Genomic DNA, 19,957 nt, shown 5'->3' with positions numbered 1-19,957 from the left:
CTTACCCTTTAATCAATTTTCCTACAGTTTTTAAAGTCTCTTTATAAAAATTAAAATTCAAAAATTGCTCATATAAAATTTTTGTGGTAAATTACAAATATAAACATATAAAAACATATACTATGTATTAATTCTTTGGAAACTTTTACTTAAAGGGAGTTAATAAAGGGAAAATAACTTATTGCTTTTAGATCCAGTTTTCTTGCTTATTTGTCTGCTTGTATCACTGGTTTTCTACGATTATTTTCTTCCTTCCTAAAATATATCTGTAGTAAGTTCCTTTAATGATGATCTTTGGATAGTTAAATGCTTTTATTGGGCTAGCTCTGTGGCCTGGTGCTTAAGGTAGCCGGATATCATGTGGCCTGCCTCACAGTATGAGTACTGGATCTGGCAGCTTGAAAAGCACACTAGATGCATGTGTTTGCATGCCCAGGGTCCTGAAAGGAGGGAGAAATGATGGTGAAGGGATTGATGTGTGACCATTCCTCATAAGAGACACTTTTTCCTTCTCCTTTCCTTTAAGAAAAAAAAAAAAAAGAAAAGAAAAGAAAAGAAAAAGTATTTTATTTCAGAATAATATTTGAAAGATAATTGCACTAGATATAGGACAGGTTTAGTAGGTTGGCAGTCTCTGTTGGGTATTTTTTTTTTTTTTGGAGAGATTTTCACTGTAGAGCACGTGCGCTCGCCAGACAGACAGAGAGAGACATAGAGACAGAAAGCGAGAAATCACCCCCCAGGGGGGATGGTCACGCCGCAATCCCTTCTCCTCCATTCTCCTCTCGGGCTCTTGGGCACGCACGCACACGCGCCCGGCGTGAGTCTTAAGCCACCGGGTCCGGGGACGAACCGCGGTCGACTACGTGGGAGTCCAGCGACATAGCCATTACGCTAACTGCTGGTTCCCTCTGTTGGGTATTTTTGACAAATGTTTTATCACTGTCTCTTGGTTTCTAATGTTGCGATAAAAAAAATTAGCTCTTACTCTAATTGTCACTACTTATAAGCCAAGTTTATTTTTTCTTCTGCTTTTATAATTTTCTCCGCCCCCCTTTTTTTTTTAACTATGCAAGTAAAGTGATTGATTTCTTGAAATGGAATCTACTCCTGGTAAATTTAGTTATAGGGTAGCAGCAAGATTTTGACTCTAATTTTGAAAGTTCTACAGTGAATAAACTGCTATTGAACAGTCCTAACCACAGTGGTACAGGTGGTAGAGAGCCAGTGCATGATGCTGGAACCATATGGGAGGCCCCAGTATCAGACCCCAGGTTAACCTTAATGCGGTGGCATGCCCATGATCCTGACTTACCAGAAGGCTAGGGGAGGGTGGCTGGTATCATAGCCAGGTGAGCCCTGTCAAGTGTATGCCCTTATTTTTTTTTTTGGGGGGGGGTGGTGGTGGTCTCTGTCTTGCTTTCAATAAATCAATAAACAAACTAGAAAATACTATCAAACAATATTGCACACAACAGAGAAATTTTTACAAAAAAGTCGATGCAGCAAACTTTAATGATGTATTATTTTAAGAAATTGCCACAGCCACCTCAGCATTCAGCCACCATATCGTGATCAGGCCAGTGGTGGCTGACTGCTGAAGTGGCTGTGGTAATTTCTTAATACATAAAGTTTGCTGCATTGATTGACTTTTTTAAAAAAATGTCTCCGTGGACATGGGATATCTCTCCAATAATGCAGATATTCTTTCCTTTTTCTTGGTACTTCTACTACTTGGAAGTTTCCATTTAAAAAAAAAATGATCTCCAACTATTTTATTTTTAATGCTATTGTTAGCATCAGTAATCCTTTTTAGATTTTATTTTACAGTTGTTTATTATTATTATAAAATTAAATCTATGGAGCGAAACTGTTTTGAAGGAAGAGGATAGTCTCAATATAAGACTTTTGTTCTCTCTCACAGGAAAAAAGTAATGAATTTTATCTAAAATTTATTGGCATATGATAATTTTATATTTTATAGCTTTGATAAATTCATTTATTAGTTTTAATAGTTACCTTTTCATAAATTCTTTAGAACTTTAAGAATGGCAGCTGTGATAAAGGATGAGGTTATTAGCCTTATTTAAACTTCAGGACGTTTTCTTGCTGGCTAGAATATCCACAATAATATCAAAAAGAAGAGGTAGACACAATGTGCCTTTCTTCTGATTTTACAGGGACCCATTCTGTCTTTCTCCATGGGGTATATTAGTTGTATATTTTTGTGTAGAATTACCAGTTTGATGAAGTTTTTCCCTATTCCTAACCTTATAAGATATTTATTTTATCATGGTCAAATATTAAATTTTGTCAAATGTGCTTATCAAATATATGAAGAATATCATGCAATTTTTCTCCTTTGATATCTAGCTGTGAGTGTTATATTAACCGATTTTCAAATCTTGAACCAGATTTGCAACCTTAGAATTAAATCTATTTGGTCAGGATATATCATTTTTTTCTATATATTGCTACATCTTTGTGTGTGTGTGTGCTCACCAGAGAGAGACAGACAGACAGAAAGCAAGAAATTGTGCCCATCCCTGGATGGCCATGCCACAATCCCTTCTCCTCCAGTCACCTCTTGGGATTTTGCATACGCACACCCATGCACTTGGTATAAGTTTTAAGTCACCAGATCCAGGATTCAAACCACGGTCAACTACGTGGGAGTTCAGCAACATAATCATTATGCCATCTGCTGGTTCCATGTATTGCTAAATATTAGCTTACTGTATTTTGTTCAAAATTTTTGCATATATAATTGTGAAAGACATTGTAACTATCTTATAATTTTTCTGATAATGACATCATCTTTCATTTTATATACATGCATACTTACATAGTACATCTACTAAAAGGTTTCCTCTTATTGGTACATGATTGAAGTTCAGTCAATATTTGTTAAATGAATGAGAAAGGCAAAAGGAATTCTCAGATATGCATATGCATGGATCTACATAGCAGCCCATCCAGATTGGATCATGAGGCATAAACTGCAGATGTAATGTGCCCCAGAAAATACACATGTGAGCAATGACATCATAGATTGACCATATGGAAAGGAGTTTTATAACTCAGTTGTGGAATTAACTAGAAAAACTAGGAAATATAGCAAAAATTATAATATTATAAGAACTTAAATATAATACACTATCTGGCTAAGCCAAGGAATATTTATATAATAATAATAATATGAAATTGAATATAAACTTAGCTGAGAATTATAACCCTCGGAAGAAGAAAAGTACATGTACTTGAGAAGAGAAAAGTATAAGACTTTTATCTTTATCTTCAATAGGAAAGAGAGAATTTATTATACCTAAGACTGAAAAATCACAATTAGCATTTAATTGTTTTGTTGTTGTTTTTGCTCTCTGGCACATGCACTCACCATGGAGAGACTGAGAATGACAGAGAGAGGTAAAGTGAGAAATCACCCTCTAGGGGGGTATACCCATTCCACTTTCTCTCCTCCAATCTCCTCTCAAGACTTTGGGCACACATGCACATGTGCCTGACATGATTTTCAAGCTGTTGGGTATGGAACACGAACCTCAAAGTCAGCCATGTGGGATCTAGCACCTTAACCTCCATGCCACCTGCTGGCCTCAGCATTGAATTCTTATTTAGAGACATGGAGAGAATACCAGGAAGAATAGATAAAAGAAGTTAAATGATTTTATCAGATGTGTGCCAAAGAGTTAGTGTGGCATGAGACATGGGCTCCTTGAAGTAATATTCCTTTTTAAAAAATCATTATACCTGTATTATTTTAATAAAAATAAAAATGTGGTTAAAGGAAAATGTATCTGGGTAAGATAAGTTATATATAATGAATAGACAGGAATAGATACGACTGATATAGTTTCTAAAACTCAACAGGTTTTTCAAAACTGAAATATCAGCACGTGTATCTTTTTACCTTTACTACAGTTCTCACAAGTCATCTGCAAACATATTAAGATAATTAATGATGTAAAGAAATAACGCTCTTGTGAATTAAAGTTCCCTGACCACGTTTATTTTCATGTGAACTTTGAAAAATGAAAAATGTTATAAAATAATGAATCTGTAATTTTGGGAGGCAGGGGAATAAGCCATAGATGAAATTTTAGTGGACAGAGCAGAAAGATAAAAATTGATCTCATTTCCTTTCAGAAGGTTTCATCCTTGCATTTTAGGACACAGTAAATTAAAAAAAAGAAAAGAAGATATAAAGAATGACAGCATAAAGCATGAGGGCAAACTTTCCTGTCTAACTTTCTAGCTTTCAAAGGACATGCCTCGTCATTGCAAGTTTGACCCACATTTACACTTTCACATGTGCTATTCCTCACTGAGAATTGCCCTTGGTCCATTTGCTGCACATTATTCAAAATATTTCCCTAAAGTGATAAAGGTCAGTTAACCAAGAAGCATTGGTGGTTTTCACACAGTTTTATGGCTATGACCCAGACTCTAGAGTGGAAATACAGGTCACCTTACAAATTGAAAACTTGGGATTTTTCTGTTGGTTAGATTTGCACTGACTAAGTAAGAATACATATTTATCAATTCAAAACAATTTGGGACTCGCTTGTTTCCCTCTCACCTTGAATAGTGCACAAGCAATCGAACTGAATGAAATGCGGGTTTTTACTGCTCACCTAGCATAAATTATTGTTTGTACTGGGAAATTGTTTGAGCATCTATTTGTGAAGGGATTTTAATTTTGGCATCGTTATTGCTTTTCCAAAGAATGTCCATTTAAATATGTGTATGCACTAGCTACTTTTTAAATGTTTGTGATGACTTAGATGGAATGTGTAAACACACCACTATTTTTTAAATACATTAGTAATTTAGACCGCATGCATGGTACTAATAAAATACTAATGTGGAAATCCATTTTCTTGTCATACAGAGAATATTTTAATATTCTAGGAATTATATTGTATAATTTTGCCCTAGTATACAGCTCAGGTTTTCAATTTATATTAATACTATAACCTATTCCAGATAAATTAACAATTTCAAAGATATAGTCTTTGTGATAAATATTCACATTGAAGGCGGGATGATTGCTATAAAACCCAGTAGCGTAATTATTATAAGATTGCTTTCTCCAGCTCTGACAAACCTAGTTAGTAAAACTTCTGAAACTCTGTGCAAATTTTTTGAGACAGTTAAGTGTTTTTATCTAGTTTTACCTGTTATTTCATAAGTGATTTGAGCTAGCCCTTAAGTAACATATATGTATACACGTAGTTAAGTGTATACACACTTATACACATACATATGCACATATGTATATTAACTCTTCAGCTAAGGATTTATGGACCCTAGATTCTCCTACCTTATCGCATTAGCCTGCCCTTCACAGTTGTCGGTGTTCATGATCCAGGCTGATGGTCTGCAATTACGAATAGCAAGATGCATGAATAGATAAAGAAAATAGCTCCCACATCCATGCCTGTTGTCTGCAAGGGATGTTTCCAGAGACTGCCATAAAGCATTTGCTATTATATAATACTGGAAACAGTATAGCCATAGGATCGCATTAAAATTTTTTTAGAAACAGACTCTATTCTGGGCAGCCATGTATCTGGCTAACAAAAGCAAAACAGTGCCAACCACAATGGCCCACCAAGAGGACACCATTACATGGTGACTGGGGCCACATGGGGCCCACATGGAAATATTAACCTATCATTTTCTGAAATCACCTCATTTTATATCTGATATTTTCCTTTAACTTATATCCTCATAGTCAAAAACTTCTTCCTAATTCATCGACAGTGAATGTACTATGTCTCTGGATTTGATTTGCTAATTTTTAGCACAGACTTTTGTGCGTATGTTCAGGAGAAACGTTGGTCTATCATTTTCTTGTCTTGTAATGTCTTTTCTGCTTGTTGCATTAGAGTAATGACTTCATAAAATGCCTATGGAAGTTCTCCCTCTTCCTCTTTTTTATGGAAGAGTATTTGTTAGATCAATATTTTTTTTTACTTTTCCAAATATTTTATTCACTGCCATGAACTTATTATTACTGTCGTTCTACTTAAGAGTTGGGAAAAGCTGGCACTAATTTTCACAGTCCAGTTCATTTTTACAGCACAACCTAAATAGGCTAGGCTTGGTGGCATGCCTCTGTGGTCCTAGGAAACTGGGAAGCTGGGGCAGAAGGATTGCGACATGGCAAGACCCTGTCCAAAGTATCTCTCTCTCTCTAATTAAACAATAAATGTAAAGCAGAAGCAGAGAAGAGATACAGAGAAGAACAGTTTACACTACAACAGGCTGCCCACGAGGGCCAGGTTCCTGGCCTGTTCCGAGATCTCCCTGACTGCACCAGGCATGTGTATGCTCATTCATTATCCAGGACTGGCTGAGGATGGGAGGACCACTGCAACAAGTCTCTACTGGGAATATGGTTTCTCTGTCTCTACCTCTGTCTCTGTGTATGTCTGACTCATAGAAGAAATAGATAACCTATCTCCCCAAAATAATAATATGATTTTTACCCAAAGTTCACTTCTTCTCTTTACTCAGAAGTGTAACATTGAGCTTTACTGTCTCTTCATCAGGGTTTTCCATCTGTAAAATGGGCTTAGTAAGCTGATAGCTCGTATTGTTAATGTAAAGATTGAATAAGGTACATAAAATACTTATAAGAGTGATGAACAATTGGAAAGTCTTTGTAAGAGTTAGTCATAAGTATTGCTTTGTTATTATTGTTATTGTCACACAAGTCTCTTCACCGTCGATGAATTAGGAAGTTTGTTACTATGAGGATATAAGTTTAAGTTAAAGGAAAATATCAGATATAAAATGAGGTGATTTCAGAAAATGATAGGTTAATATTTCTGAATATAGAGCGAGCCAGGTGGTATGATGGTCGAGGTAGCTAAATCCCACATGGCCGACTGACCAATTTGAGTCCTGTATCCAGTGGCTTAAAAACATGCTGGATGCCTCTGTGAGACCAAAATCTGGAGAGAAGAAAAGGGAGAAGGGACTTGGCATGAGCATCCCCCCTGGGGGGTCCTTTTTTTCTTTCTCTCTCTCTTTCTCTCTCTCTGGTGAGCACATGCACCCTATAGCAAAGATGAAAAACAACCAAACAAACAAAAAACCCTTCCAAAAGATTATAGGAGATTAATATATTTTTTGCATTACCAGTATTCTATAATCAAATTAATAAATGCAAAATTGATGAAGACTGAACTATGGTTTTCAGTGCATTATAAAATATGCTGTGCGCAAAGGTTTGCCAAGCTGTTTGCCTTCATTGATGATTGCCAACAATAAAATCCCAGTACTTTTTAATTTACAACTTTCTGCATTTTTGTCAACCTGTGAATCATCAGGGATTCCATGAAAAAGCAAATTTGATATTCCACTTTTAAAACATAATTGGATTAATTGACATTTTCTGTCCCTATCACCCAGTAAATATCAGAAGACATTATTTGTTAAGGCTTCTTGAATTTGTTTGTTTGTTTGCTTTTTTTTTTTTACTCTAAACTTATTCCCACTGGTCACATATTGGGTCTTATACCACATGAAAGACACCTCTGTATCTTAAACTAGAACCATATTAAAGCTTACATAGTAAGTACTGAATTAATGAAAGAGGGAAGAAGATTAGAATTTCCCAAAGCTTCATTAAAGATAAGACATGTAATTGATCAGATAGATTTTCTGATTATAATGTTGATATAGAATGGAATCTGCTGGTAAAAGTCCATTTTACTTGATTAGGTATACTGTCTAAACCTCTTCTATATCACCTGATCAACTAATATTTTCCAGACTGAAATAACATTCTTATATTTGCCATGGAAAGAAATACCGATATGCATTGACCAAGGAACAAGACGTGTGCGCTCAGTTTTCGGGTGTAGTCGCAAGAATATAAAACATGGTATCAGACTGGCTCTTCCTCTGCTATATGCCAGATATTTGACATGGCAAACGTTATTTTTCTTTTTCTGCATGTATTGAAAAGATCTTGTGTTTTCCTCCCTTCATTTTATTTATGACTCTTCATATTGATATTCAAACAAGTTCCTTACATTCTAACACAAGCCTGGGCATGAAGTGTTAATGTCCTTTATGTCTCTGGATTTGATTTGCTAATTTTTAGCACAGAATTTTGTGCCTGTGTTCAGGAGAAACGTTGGTCTATCGTTTTCTTGTCTCGTAATGTCTTTTTCTGCTTATTGCATTAGAGTAATGACTTCATAAAATGCCTATGGAAGTTCTCCCTCTTCCTCTTTTTTATGGAAGAGTATTTGTTGGATTGATATTCTTTTTTACTTTTCCAAATATTTTATTCACTGCCATGAACTTCTTATTACTGTCGTTCTACTTAATAGTTGGGAAAAGCTGGCACTAATTTTCACAGTCCAGTTCATTTTTACAGCACAAATGGCAGTGCTATAATATAATTTGAAGATGACTAGCATTCTCACTGTGAATACATCTAAAGTCATATTCTGCAAAATACAGAGACTCATGACTCAGCAGATAGAAGGCTTTTCCAGGAAGTTCACAGAGAAGTTAAAAGTATTTCTATATCTTGCTTCTCCAAGAATATCTTCGTAAGCTATTTCATTGAAAGACAGATTAATATATGATATCTTTTACTTCCCATTCTTTAACTGCAAGTACATAGCTACAAAGATTGTTTTTAGCTATCTCTTGTAATGCTTTTGGAAGTTTAATTTTTTTTAAATGGTTATGCAGATGTCTATCCACTGGAAGAGTAGAGAATAATATGGGGTCAGCCAGTGGTGTGGGGGTTAAGGCAGCTGAATCCCACATAGACAATTGCAGTTAGAGTTCTGAACCTAGTGACTTGAAAAACATGCTGGTCATATGTGTATGCATTCCCAAAATCCCAAGAAGAGAGGACAGGAAAAGGGATTTGGGCATGACCATTTCCTAGGGGAGGGGGGAGTATTTTCCCCTCTGCCTCTGGCAACTGCATGCACCTTATAGCCCCACTCCAAAAAAAATAAATAAATAAAAATGTAGCATGACATTTCAATTTACTATATCTTTTGCACAAAAAAAGTCAAATAATTTTTTTAATGTTTTGGTTTTGGTTTTTTGGTTTTTGTTTTTTTATTTGGGATCTTGGGCACGCACGCACACGCGGTCGACTACGTGGGAGTCCAGCGACATAGCCATTATGCTAACTGCTGGTCCCAATAATTTTTTTTTTTTTTTGTAAGTGAAGGAAATTTAATCATTAATTTTTTAAGAGAGCTTTTTACTAGAAGTTAAATGCACTCACCAGAGAGACACAGAAAGACAGAAAATGAGAAATCACTCCCCAGGGGGGATGGCCATGCTGCAATCCCTTCTCCTCCATTCTCCTCTTGAAATTTTGGGTGTACACACACACACCCAGCCTTGAGTTTTAAACTGCCAGGTCTGGGACTCAAACCACAGTCCACTATATGGGAGTCCAGCAACATAACCGTTGTGCCATCTGCTGGTCCCTTGATTATTAGTTTTTACTGAACATAATAATTGTACATATCGAGAGGGGACAGTCTGGGTTTTTGATATATGTATGCAATGTCTAATGATCAAATGAAGACAACAAGCATATCAATAACCTCAAACATTTCTCATTGTTTTCTGTTGGGAACATTCAAAATCCTCTGTTCTAGCTATTTTGAAATAGATAAAGTATTAATTATAGTCATCCTACTGTGCTAGAAAACACTAGAGTTTATTCCTTTTTATGTACCTGTACTTTTGTATCTGTAGCTAACTTCTTTTTCCTATCTCCTCCCTGCTACCCTTCATTAGCTTTTAGTAGTCACTGTTCTACTGTCTACTTCTATGAGGTTTAACTTCCATCCTTCAGCCTCATCCATGTTGCTCAAATAGCAAGATGTTGTTCTCTTTTTTTTTTTTTTTTTAATTGCTAAAGGGTGTATGTGTTCTCCAGAAAGAAGCAGAGAGAGGAAGGGAGAGAGATGAAACTCCCCCCCCAATGGGAAATGTTCACACCTCAATCCCTTCTCCCTCATTTCTCCACACTGCTGGGGTTTTGGGCATGCACACACATATGCCCTGTGTGTTTTTTAAGCTGCTGGGGTTGAAATTTGAACCACCATTGCCTATGTAGAATCCAGCTTCCTTAATTGCTAGTTTATATGGCCAGTCCAAGATTGCATTTTGTGCAATGCTTCAAATTTATTTATTTTATTTTTTATTTTGTTGTCCATGTTTTTGAGGTCTTATCCAAAAATATCTTTGCCTGGATCAATGTTCTGAAGAGTTTCCTCTATGTCTTCTTTCAGTAGTCATAGTTTGGGGTTTTAGATGTAAATCTTTATTTGATTTATAAACGTGATAAGAATAGTGATTTAGTTTCATTATTCCACATGTGGATATCCAGTCTTCCCAGCATTATTTATCAAAGAGATTTGTCCTTCTCCAATAAATGTTCTTGGTGCCATTGTCAAAAATCAGTTAGTTGTATGTATGTATGTATGTATGTATGTATATATATATGAATTTCTTTCTCAGCTCTCTGTTCTATTACATTGGTCTATGTATTTCTTTTTTCACCAGGACCATGCTGTTTGTATTACTATAGCTTTCTGGTTTATTTTGAAGTCAGGCAATATGATTTTTCCAGCTTTTTTCTTTTTACTCAGGATTGCTTTGCTAGGCTATTAGGGATCTATTTTGCTTCCATACAAATTTTAGGATCTTTTTTTTTCTCATTTTCTGCAGAGTGCCATTGGCATTTTGATAAGAACTACATTACTGTTGTAAATGAAATAATTTTATTTTCTAGTTTCCTTTTTGGCCAGTTCATAATTGGTCTATAAAAATACTACCAATTTTTGTATGTTGATTTTGTATCCTAACGTTACCTATGAGTTTGTTGTATATAACCTTAATCGTGTAGAGATATGTTACTTTTATACCTACTTTGTTGAGAATTTTACATGAAGGGATACTGTATTTCATCAAATGCTTTTTCTACATCTATTGGGGTGATCATATGGTTTTTGCTCTTTATTTTACTGATGTGATATATCATGTTTATTGATTCATATGTGTTCAATCATCCTTGTATTCATGGGATAAATCCCATTTGATCATTGCATATAATCTTTATATATATACTGCAGAATTTCATTTACTAGTATTTTGTAAAATAATTTTTGCTTCTTTGTTTAATCCAGGATATTGACCTGTAGTTTTTGTTTGTTCATTTTTGTTTTGTTTTGTTTTTATTGTATGCTTGTCTCATTATGATACCAGGATAATGCTGGTCTCATGGAACAAGTTTGGAAAAAAATCCCTCCACTGTAGTTTTGTTTTGTTTTGTTTTGTTTTTTTCAAATAATATGAGAAGAACTAGTATTAGTTTTTTGTCCCAGGGATACAAAATGGCTTGTACAAATCAAGAAATATGATACATCACATTTATAGAAATATGATGTTGATTGAGTTAGTGCTTTAGCTTTGTGTCTAGGTCAGCATAGAACTGCAGTCTCTGTGTGATATTTCCTCAGCTGGAATCTATGTCAGCAAACTGCAAATGCCTCCCTGGCCTCAGCTGCAGGTGTCTGTGAACACAGTGACTTAGTTTTGCTAGGGGTGAAGGTCACGTTGGGGATAGGGAGAGCTGGTCCTTAGACCAGACCTGGGAAACATTCTTTGGATGATTTAAGTTGTTTTAAATTTATTAAAACTGGCTTTATGGCCCTGTATGTGATTCATCCAGGCAATTATTCCACATGTCCTTGAAAATAGTACATATTCTGCTTTGTTTGGTATAATATTCTATAAATGTCACTTCAGTCACTTTGGTTTTTTTTCTTTTTTTCTTTTTATTTTTATTATCATCATAATCTTCTTTATATTACATTGGATTACATATAACTTTACAGTGTATTACATTGCTTTTTCAAAAGGGAATGCCATGCATGTCAGTCAATACAGAGACATTAATCTCCCCGCTTCAGCATTCAGTATCTTTTCTATGATTTTCCCAATTATTATTATTATTTGAATTATTTTTTAAAACAGTCAATCACTATTTCTCATTTTGCTTGTAAAAAGACTTTATCCATCATGAAGTACTTCTCAGACCAATCTAGTTGGGAATACTATACATGTCATCATCAACAGGTAATAAGCCATATCTGCTTCTCACTAACGTCCTGCCTCTCTATTGTTCTCTTGCTATCTTTCTCTATCCTCTTCTCTTCAACTCCCCCATTCCACACTGTCCTATTCTCCTTACGTACCTTCACTGCTTTTATGTCCTCCAATTTTTCGCTCTCTACCACAGAGTGCGGATAGCCAGTATATATTGAGTGGATACATACAATATCTTTCTTTCATAGCCTGGCTTATTTCACTCAGCAATAGATCCTCCATATCTGACCACTTTCTATCAAATACCAGGGTCTTGTTATTTTTTATGGCTGAGTAGTATTCCATAGAGTATATATACCACACTTTTCCAATCCATTCATCAGTTTGTGGACATTTAGGTTGGTTCCATGTCTTGGCAATTGTGAATAATGCTGCAATAAACATGGATGTGCAAGCACTTTTCTGACTGAGCGTTCTCCTGTCTTTTGGGTAAATACCCAGAAGTGGGATTGCTGGATCAAATGGTAGTTCTATTTGTAGATCTTTGAGGAACCTCCATATTGTTCTCCACAGTGGTTGAACTAGTTTACATTCCCACCAACAGTGTAGGAGGGTTCCCTTTTCACCACATCCCCGCCAACACTTATCACTTTTTATATTCTTAATCTTTGCCATTCTGACAGGGGTTAGGTGGTATCTCATTGTGGTTTTTATCTGCATTTCCCTTATGATGAGGGATGTCGAGCATTTCCTCATATGCTTTTTGGCTGTTCGTATGTCTTCCTTAGAGAGACTTTTGTTCAGCTCACTTTCCCATCTTTTAATCGGGTTAATCATTTTTTTTCGCATAAGGCACTTGAGTTCCCTATGTATTCTCGTTATCAGTCCCTTGTCTGAGGCATATTTAACAAAAATATTTTCCCATTCTGAGGGTTGTCGGTTCACACTTGTTACTGTGTCCTTTGCTGTGCAGAAACTTCTTAGTCTAATATAGTCCCACTTGTCTATTTTAGGGATTATTGCCTGTGCTTTGGGAGTCTTATTTAAGAAGTCTTTGCCTACTCCAATGTCTCCCAGAGTTTCCCCAGCATTTTCCACAAGTAGTTTTATTGTCTGAGGTCTTAGGTTCAGATCTTTGATCCATTTTGAGTTGACTGTTGTTAATGGTGAAAGATGGGGGTTCAGTTTCATCTTTCTGCAGGTGGATACCCAGTTTTTCCAGCACCATTTACTAAAGAGGTTTTCCTTTTCCCAATGGATTGACTGATATCCTTTGTCAAAGATCAGTTGGCTATAAGCTTTGGGAGTTATTTCTGGGGTCTCTATTCTCTTCCATTGGTCCACATGTCTGTTTTTATGCCAATACCATGCTGTTTTGATGACCACAGCTTTATAGTATATCTTGGGATCAGGGAGTGATATGCCTCCTACTCCATTCTTCTTACGCAGGATTGCTTTTGCAATACGAGGTCTTTTATGGTTCCAGACAAATTCTATAATTGTCTTTTCTAGATCTCTGAAGAATATCTCTGGTATTTTGATTGGAATTGCATTAAACATGTAGATTAATTTGGGTAGAATTGCCATTTTGATTATGTTAATTCTACCAATCCAGGAGCATGGGATGTCCTTCCACTTTTTTATGTCACTTTCAATGTCTTTTTTAAGATTCTCGTAGTTTTCTTTATAAAGGTCTTTGACTTTCTTAGTTAGGTTTATCCCTAGATATCTTATACATCTTGTGGCTATGGTGAAAGGGATTCCTTTCTTCAGCTCTGCTTCATTCAACTTGTTGTTCATAAATAGAAATGCTATAGATTTTTGGATATTGATTTTGTATCCTGCCACCTTACTGTATTCACTTATTACTTCAAGCAGTTTTTTCATGGATACCTTTGGGTCTTCTAAGTATACCATCATGTCATCTGCAAATAAAGATATTTTCAACTCTTCTTTGCCTATTCGAATGCCTTTAATACTGTTCTCTTCTCTGATTGCAATAGCTAAGACTTCCAGTACTATATTAAAGAGCAGTGGAGAAAGTGGGCAGCCTTGCCTAGTACCTGTTTTCAGAGGAAAAGCTTTCAGCTTTTCCCCATTCAGTATAATATTAGCTGTAGGTTTTTCATAGATTGCTTTTATTGTGTTCAGAAATGACCCTTCTATACCAATCTTACTGAGAGTCTTAATCATAAAAGGATGTTGTATTTTATCAAACGCTTTCTCCGCATCAATTGAGATGATCATATGGTTTTTATCTTTCTTTCTGTTAATGTGGTGTATTACATTTATGGTCTTGCGTATATTGAACCACCCTTGCATCCCTGGTATAAAGCCTACCTGGTCGTGATGAATGATCTTTGTTATATGTTGTTGGATACGATTTGCGAGTATCTTGTTGAGAATTTTCGCATCTATATTCATCAATGATATTGGTCTGTAGTTTTCCTTTTTTGTCATATCCTTATCTGTTTTGGGGATGAGGATGATGGAGGCTTCATAAAATGAATTTGGAAGGTTTCCTTCCTTTTGAATCTTTAGAAATAATTTTAGTAAGATAGGGGTTAATTCTTCCTTGAAAGTTTTGTAGAATTCACAAGTGAAGCCATCTGGGCCTGGGCTTTTCTTTGTTGGGAGATTATTAATTACTGATTCAATCTCCTGGCTTGTTATAGGTCTATTCAGATTCTCTATGTCTTCCTGATCCAATCTTGGTAGTTTATATGCATCCAGGAATTTGTCCATCTCCTCCAGGTTATCTTGTTTGTTGGCGTAAAGTCGCTCATAGTATCCTCTAATGATATTATGTATTTCTGCTATGTCCGTGGTAATATTGCCTGTTTCATCACATATTTGATTAATCTGGTTTCTTTCTTTCTTCTTCTTGATCAGTCTAGCCAATGGAGTATCGATCTTGTTGATCTTTTCAAAGAACCAGCTTTTGCTTTCATTTATTTTCTGTATGGTTCGTTTATTTTCTATTTCATTTATTTCTGCTCGAACCTTTATTATTTCTTTTCGCCTGGCATTTTGGGGGTTCGTTTGTTGTTGTTTTTCCAGTTCTCTGAGGCATGATGATAAGTTATCTACTTGCCATCTTTCCATCCTTTTCTTATGTGCACTAATTGCTATGAATTTCCCTCTTATGACTGCTTTTGCTGTGTCCCATAGGTTCTGGACACTTGTGTCCTCATTATCATTTGTTTCCATAAATTTGTTTATTTCAGCCTTAATTTCTTCAGTAGTGAAGAAGTCATTCAGAAGTAGGTTGTTCAGTTTCCATGTGTTCGTGTGTTTTCGGGGTTGTTTCTTGAAATTAATCTTGAGTTTAATTCCATCATGGTCAGAGAAGATGCTGGGTACAGTTTCTATGCCTTTGAATCTGTAAAGGCTTGATTTGTGTCCTAATATATGATCTATCTTTGAAAAGGTTCCATGTCGGGGTGAGAAAAATGTATATGTTGTGGATGTAGGGTGGAAAGTTCTATAGATATCTGTCAAGCCCATTCCATTTATAGTATCATTTAAGTCCTGTATCTCTCTATTTATTTTCTGTCTAGAAGATCTGTCTATAGGAGATAACGGGGTGTTGAGATCTCCAACAATTATAGTATTTTTCCCTATGTCTCCTTTTAGCTCCAGCAGTCTTTCCTTCACATATTTAGGCGCACCTGAGTTGGGTGCGTAGATATTTATAAGGGTTATATCTTCTTGCTGGATTACCCCATCTACTATTATATAATGCCCTTCTTTGTCTCTTCTTACAGTCTTTGTTTTAAAATCTATTTTGTCTGAGATCAATATCGCTACTCCAGCCTTTTTCTGATTTCCATTTGCATGGAATATCTTTTTCCAGCCCTTGACTTTTAGTCTATGTATATCTTTATCCATAAAGTGAGTTTCTTGTAGGCAACAGATAGAGGGTTTCTGTTTTCTTATCCATTCAGCTAGTCTATGTCTCTTAACTGGGGAATTTAATCCATTGACATTCAATGTAATTATCGATATTTCCATACCTGATCCTATCATTAAGTGAGCCATTTTCTTAGTTGTTTTTTGTTCTCGTATAACTGTCTCTGATTTTTTAGTTTTCCTGGTATAGTACTCCCTTCAAAACCTCTTGAAGAGCTGGTCTGGTGTTGGTAAATTCCTTCAAATTTTGTTTATTTGAGAATGTTTTTATCTTTTTTTCCCATATAAAAGATAATTTTGCCGGGTATAGTATTCTTGGTTGAAATTGTTTTTCACTCAACACTTTGACTATGCTTCCCCATTCTTTCCTTTCCTGCATTGTTTCTGCTGAGAGATCCGATGTTAGCCTGATGGGGTGACCTTTGTAAGTAACCTGGCGTTTCCCTCTTGCCAACTTTAGTATCTTGTCTTTGTCTGTTGTTTTTGCCAGTCTGGCTATGATGTGCCTTGGAGATGATCTTCTTGGGTTGATTCTACTTGGGGTCCTCTGTATTTCTTGGGTCTGGATATTTGAATGCCTTTCTAGATTTGGAAAGTTTTCTTCCAGGATCTCATGGAATAAATTTTCCAGGCCCTTATTATTTTCTTCCTCCTCCGGAATACCAATTATCCGAATGTTGGGGCGCTTGATGGTGTCCAGTATTCCTCGTATATTATCCTCATTTTTCATGGTTGTTTTCTCAATCTTCTTGATACTTTTATCTAGGTCAGATGTTTTGTCTTCTACGTTAGAGATTCGGTCTTCTGCCTGGTCTAACCTACTTTTAATGCTTTCAAGGGAGGTTTTGATTTCCTGTATCACATTCTTCAAACCTAGAAGTTCCATCTGGTTCTTGTTTAGGGTATACATTTCTTCTTTCAAGTCATGAAAGGACTTCCTCATCTCCTGGAGCTCCTTGTCTCTTTTCTCTTCCATCTCAGTTAGTTTGGTCACTACAAATATTCTGAATTCCTTATCAGACATGTCCAAGACGTCCATTGAATTGACTGTGGGTGATGTAGGCTTGATGATTTCCCTTGAGGGAGAGGCCTTTTGTTGGTTGCTCATATTTCTTGAGCCTCTGCTATTGTTCCTAGTCATCAGGTAATCTGTATGCTTCTTCCTAACTTATTTAAGGTAACTCTGACTGTTAAAAGTTGTACAGGATTAGAAAATTGATGATTTATCTTATGGTTGGCCTACCTGTGGCTCACAATTACCATTAACTGTTGCTACTAGCCCTGGATAGCCAAAGTCCTCCCTGTTTCTAAGGAGTGGTGAGCCTCCAACTGACCTAATAAGCAACACCTCAAGAGCGAAAAAAAAAAAACAAAACGAAAAAAGGAAATCACACGGTGCACATTCACCAAAATTCAAAGAGTCCAAAGGCTAGTGGAAAAGGGCCAGAGGATGATTGACAGGGCCAGGTTGGTCGGGCCTCCAGCCTCAGTCCGCCTGGTGTCCGGAACTGCTGGCCGGCTCTATCCAACTTCAGTCACTTTGTTTAATGAACTCAAGCTCTCTATATCCTCAGTACCCATTCTATCAGTAAATAAAAGAGAAGTGATAACATTTCCAACTAAGATTGTTGATTTGCGTATTACTCCTGTTCAATTTGCCATTGTTTAGTTTATGTAATTAGATGTAAAAATACTTAAAATGGTTTTCTTGATTACATGACCTTTTATCATTATAAAATCGTGTGTGTGTGTGTGTGTGTGTGTGTGTGTGTGCATGTGTGTGTAGAAGTATGCCTTGCTCTCATTTCTACTTATTCTCTGTTCTGATGGAATAGAATTCAAACATTTGACTCTAAGTGAATTGGAATATTTTTTGTTCACCTTAGAGTGCAGCTATTTTGTTTTGATTTTTGTTTTTTGCTTTCTTTCTTCTTTTTTTTTTTTGGATAGGTTTTTGCTATAGGGCACATGTGCTCACCAGAAAGAGACAAAGAGACAGAAAGTGAAAAATCATCCCACAGGAGGGAGGGCCATGCCACAATTCTTCTCCTCCATTCTCCTCTCAGGATCTTGGGCACTCATGGACACAAACCAGTATGAGTTTAAGCCATCGGGTCTGGGTTCGAACTGCATTTGGCTGCATGGGAGTCCAGCGACATAGCCATTACACCAACTGCTGGTCCCATTAACCCTAGAATTTTAATGTGAGTACATAATATAATATGAATTAAGGTTATCTGATATCGCTGTCATCTTTTTGAATACTGAATGATTTTTTTTAATATTAAGGAATTTTGCTTTTAGTCCCACCTAGATCAAAGACCAAGATACATAATAAATTTCCATATGGACTTTCTTTTTCTTTTTTTTAAAATTTTATCTTTTTTTCAAGGCAGAGGTCTTCTGAAGCTCAGATTTAATTGCTTGTAACCCTTCAGTAGTTCTCTGATACTTTACAGATCCAAGGTTTGGCCTTCAGCTTCCCTTCTATCCATTTACATGTAGCTGTTTAATTGTGCTTTATTTTTATTTTGATATTCATCAAAATTATTATTTTCATTGTTTTATAATATCTGCTCTCACAAATAACCTTTTTGTTACATATTTTTTTTTTCTACAACTCAAGTTTCTCCTCTAAGAGCATTTGACTTCTTGAAAAATATTCTTTAGCAATTCCTTAGTAGGATCTTTTGGTGACAAACTCTTTTGATTTTTTATTACCTGAGAATGGTATAAATAACCCCTCATAGGGCCAGCAGGTGGTATGGAGGTTAAGGCAGCTGGATCTCACATGGCTGGTTGTGAGGTTTCAGTCCTGAACCCAATGGCTTGAAAATCACGCCATGCATGTGTGTGTGCATGCCCTGAATCCCTGGAGGAGAGGAGAGAAGGGATTACAGCATGGCCCTCCTCCTGGGATGTGATTCCCTACTTTTCTACCCGCTCGCTTTCCCTGGCAAACACACATGCCCTAACATTAAATAAATAGATGAATAAATAAGCCCTCACTTTTGAAGTGCAGTTCTAATGGGAATACAATTCTAGATTGTTAGTTATTATTTTTCTCAGGGTTAAAAGAAGATATTCTGCCCTTTGTAAGATTCTATTGTAATGGGGGACCAGCAGTTAGTGTAATGGCTATGTTGCTGTACTCCCATGTAGTCGACTGCGGTTGGAGTCCTGGACTTGGTGGCTTAAACTCATGCCAGGAGCACATGTGTGCCCAAAATCCAGAGAGGAGAATGGAGGAGAAGGAATTGAGGCGTGGCCATCCCCCCTGGGCGGTGATTTCTCGCTTCTGTCTCTCTGTCTCTCTGGTGAGCACAAGTGCCCTATAACAAAAACCTCTCAAAAAATTAAAAAAAAAAAAAAACATTCTATTGTAGTGTCAAGTGTCTTCACTAGTATTATTACTAATTCAATTATTGATTTTTTTCCTCAGGCTTTTTTAGATCTCTTTCAGTGTTCTGTACTTGTAGGAAGGTGTGTTTAATACAGATTTATTTTTATGTTTGTTTATTCCTTCTGAAATTTTATTTATTTTTTTGGAGAGGTTTTTTCACTATAGGGCGCGTGCGCTTGCCAGACAGACAGAGTGAGACAGAGAGACAGAAAGTGAGAAATCATCCCCCAGGGGGGAAGGTCACGCCACAATCCCTTCTCCTCCATACTCCTCTTGGGACCTTGAGCACGCATGCACACACGCCCAGTGTGAGTTTAAGCCACTGGGTCCAGGACTCGGACTGCGGTCGACTACATGGAAGTCTAGTGATGTAACCTTTACACCATCTGCTGGTCCCAAGGGATGCAGTTTCTTTAACCACCATGCCACTGGGCTGACCCAATATTTTACAAATGTTTTGATTTCTGGAGGGCATGTGTACTCGCCGGAGAGAAAGAAAAAGAGAGAGAG

Source organism: Tupaia chinensis, unplaced genomic scaffold, assembly GCF_000334495.1.
Source record: "Tupaia chinensis unplaced genomic scaffold, TupChi_1.0 Scaffold146079_1, whole genome shotgun sequence".
Lineage (NCBI taxonomy): Eukaryota > Metazoa > Chordata > Mammalia > Scandentia > Tupaiidae > Tupaia > Tupaia belangeri.
Note: the sequence above shows the minus strand (reverse complement) of the source record.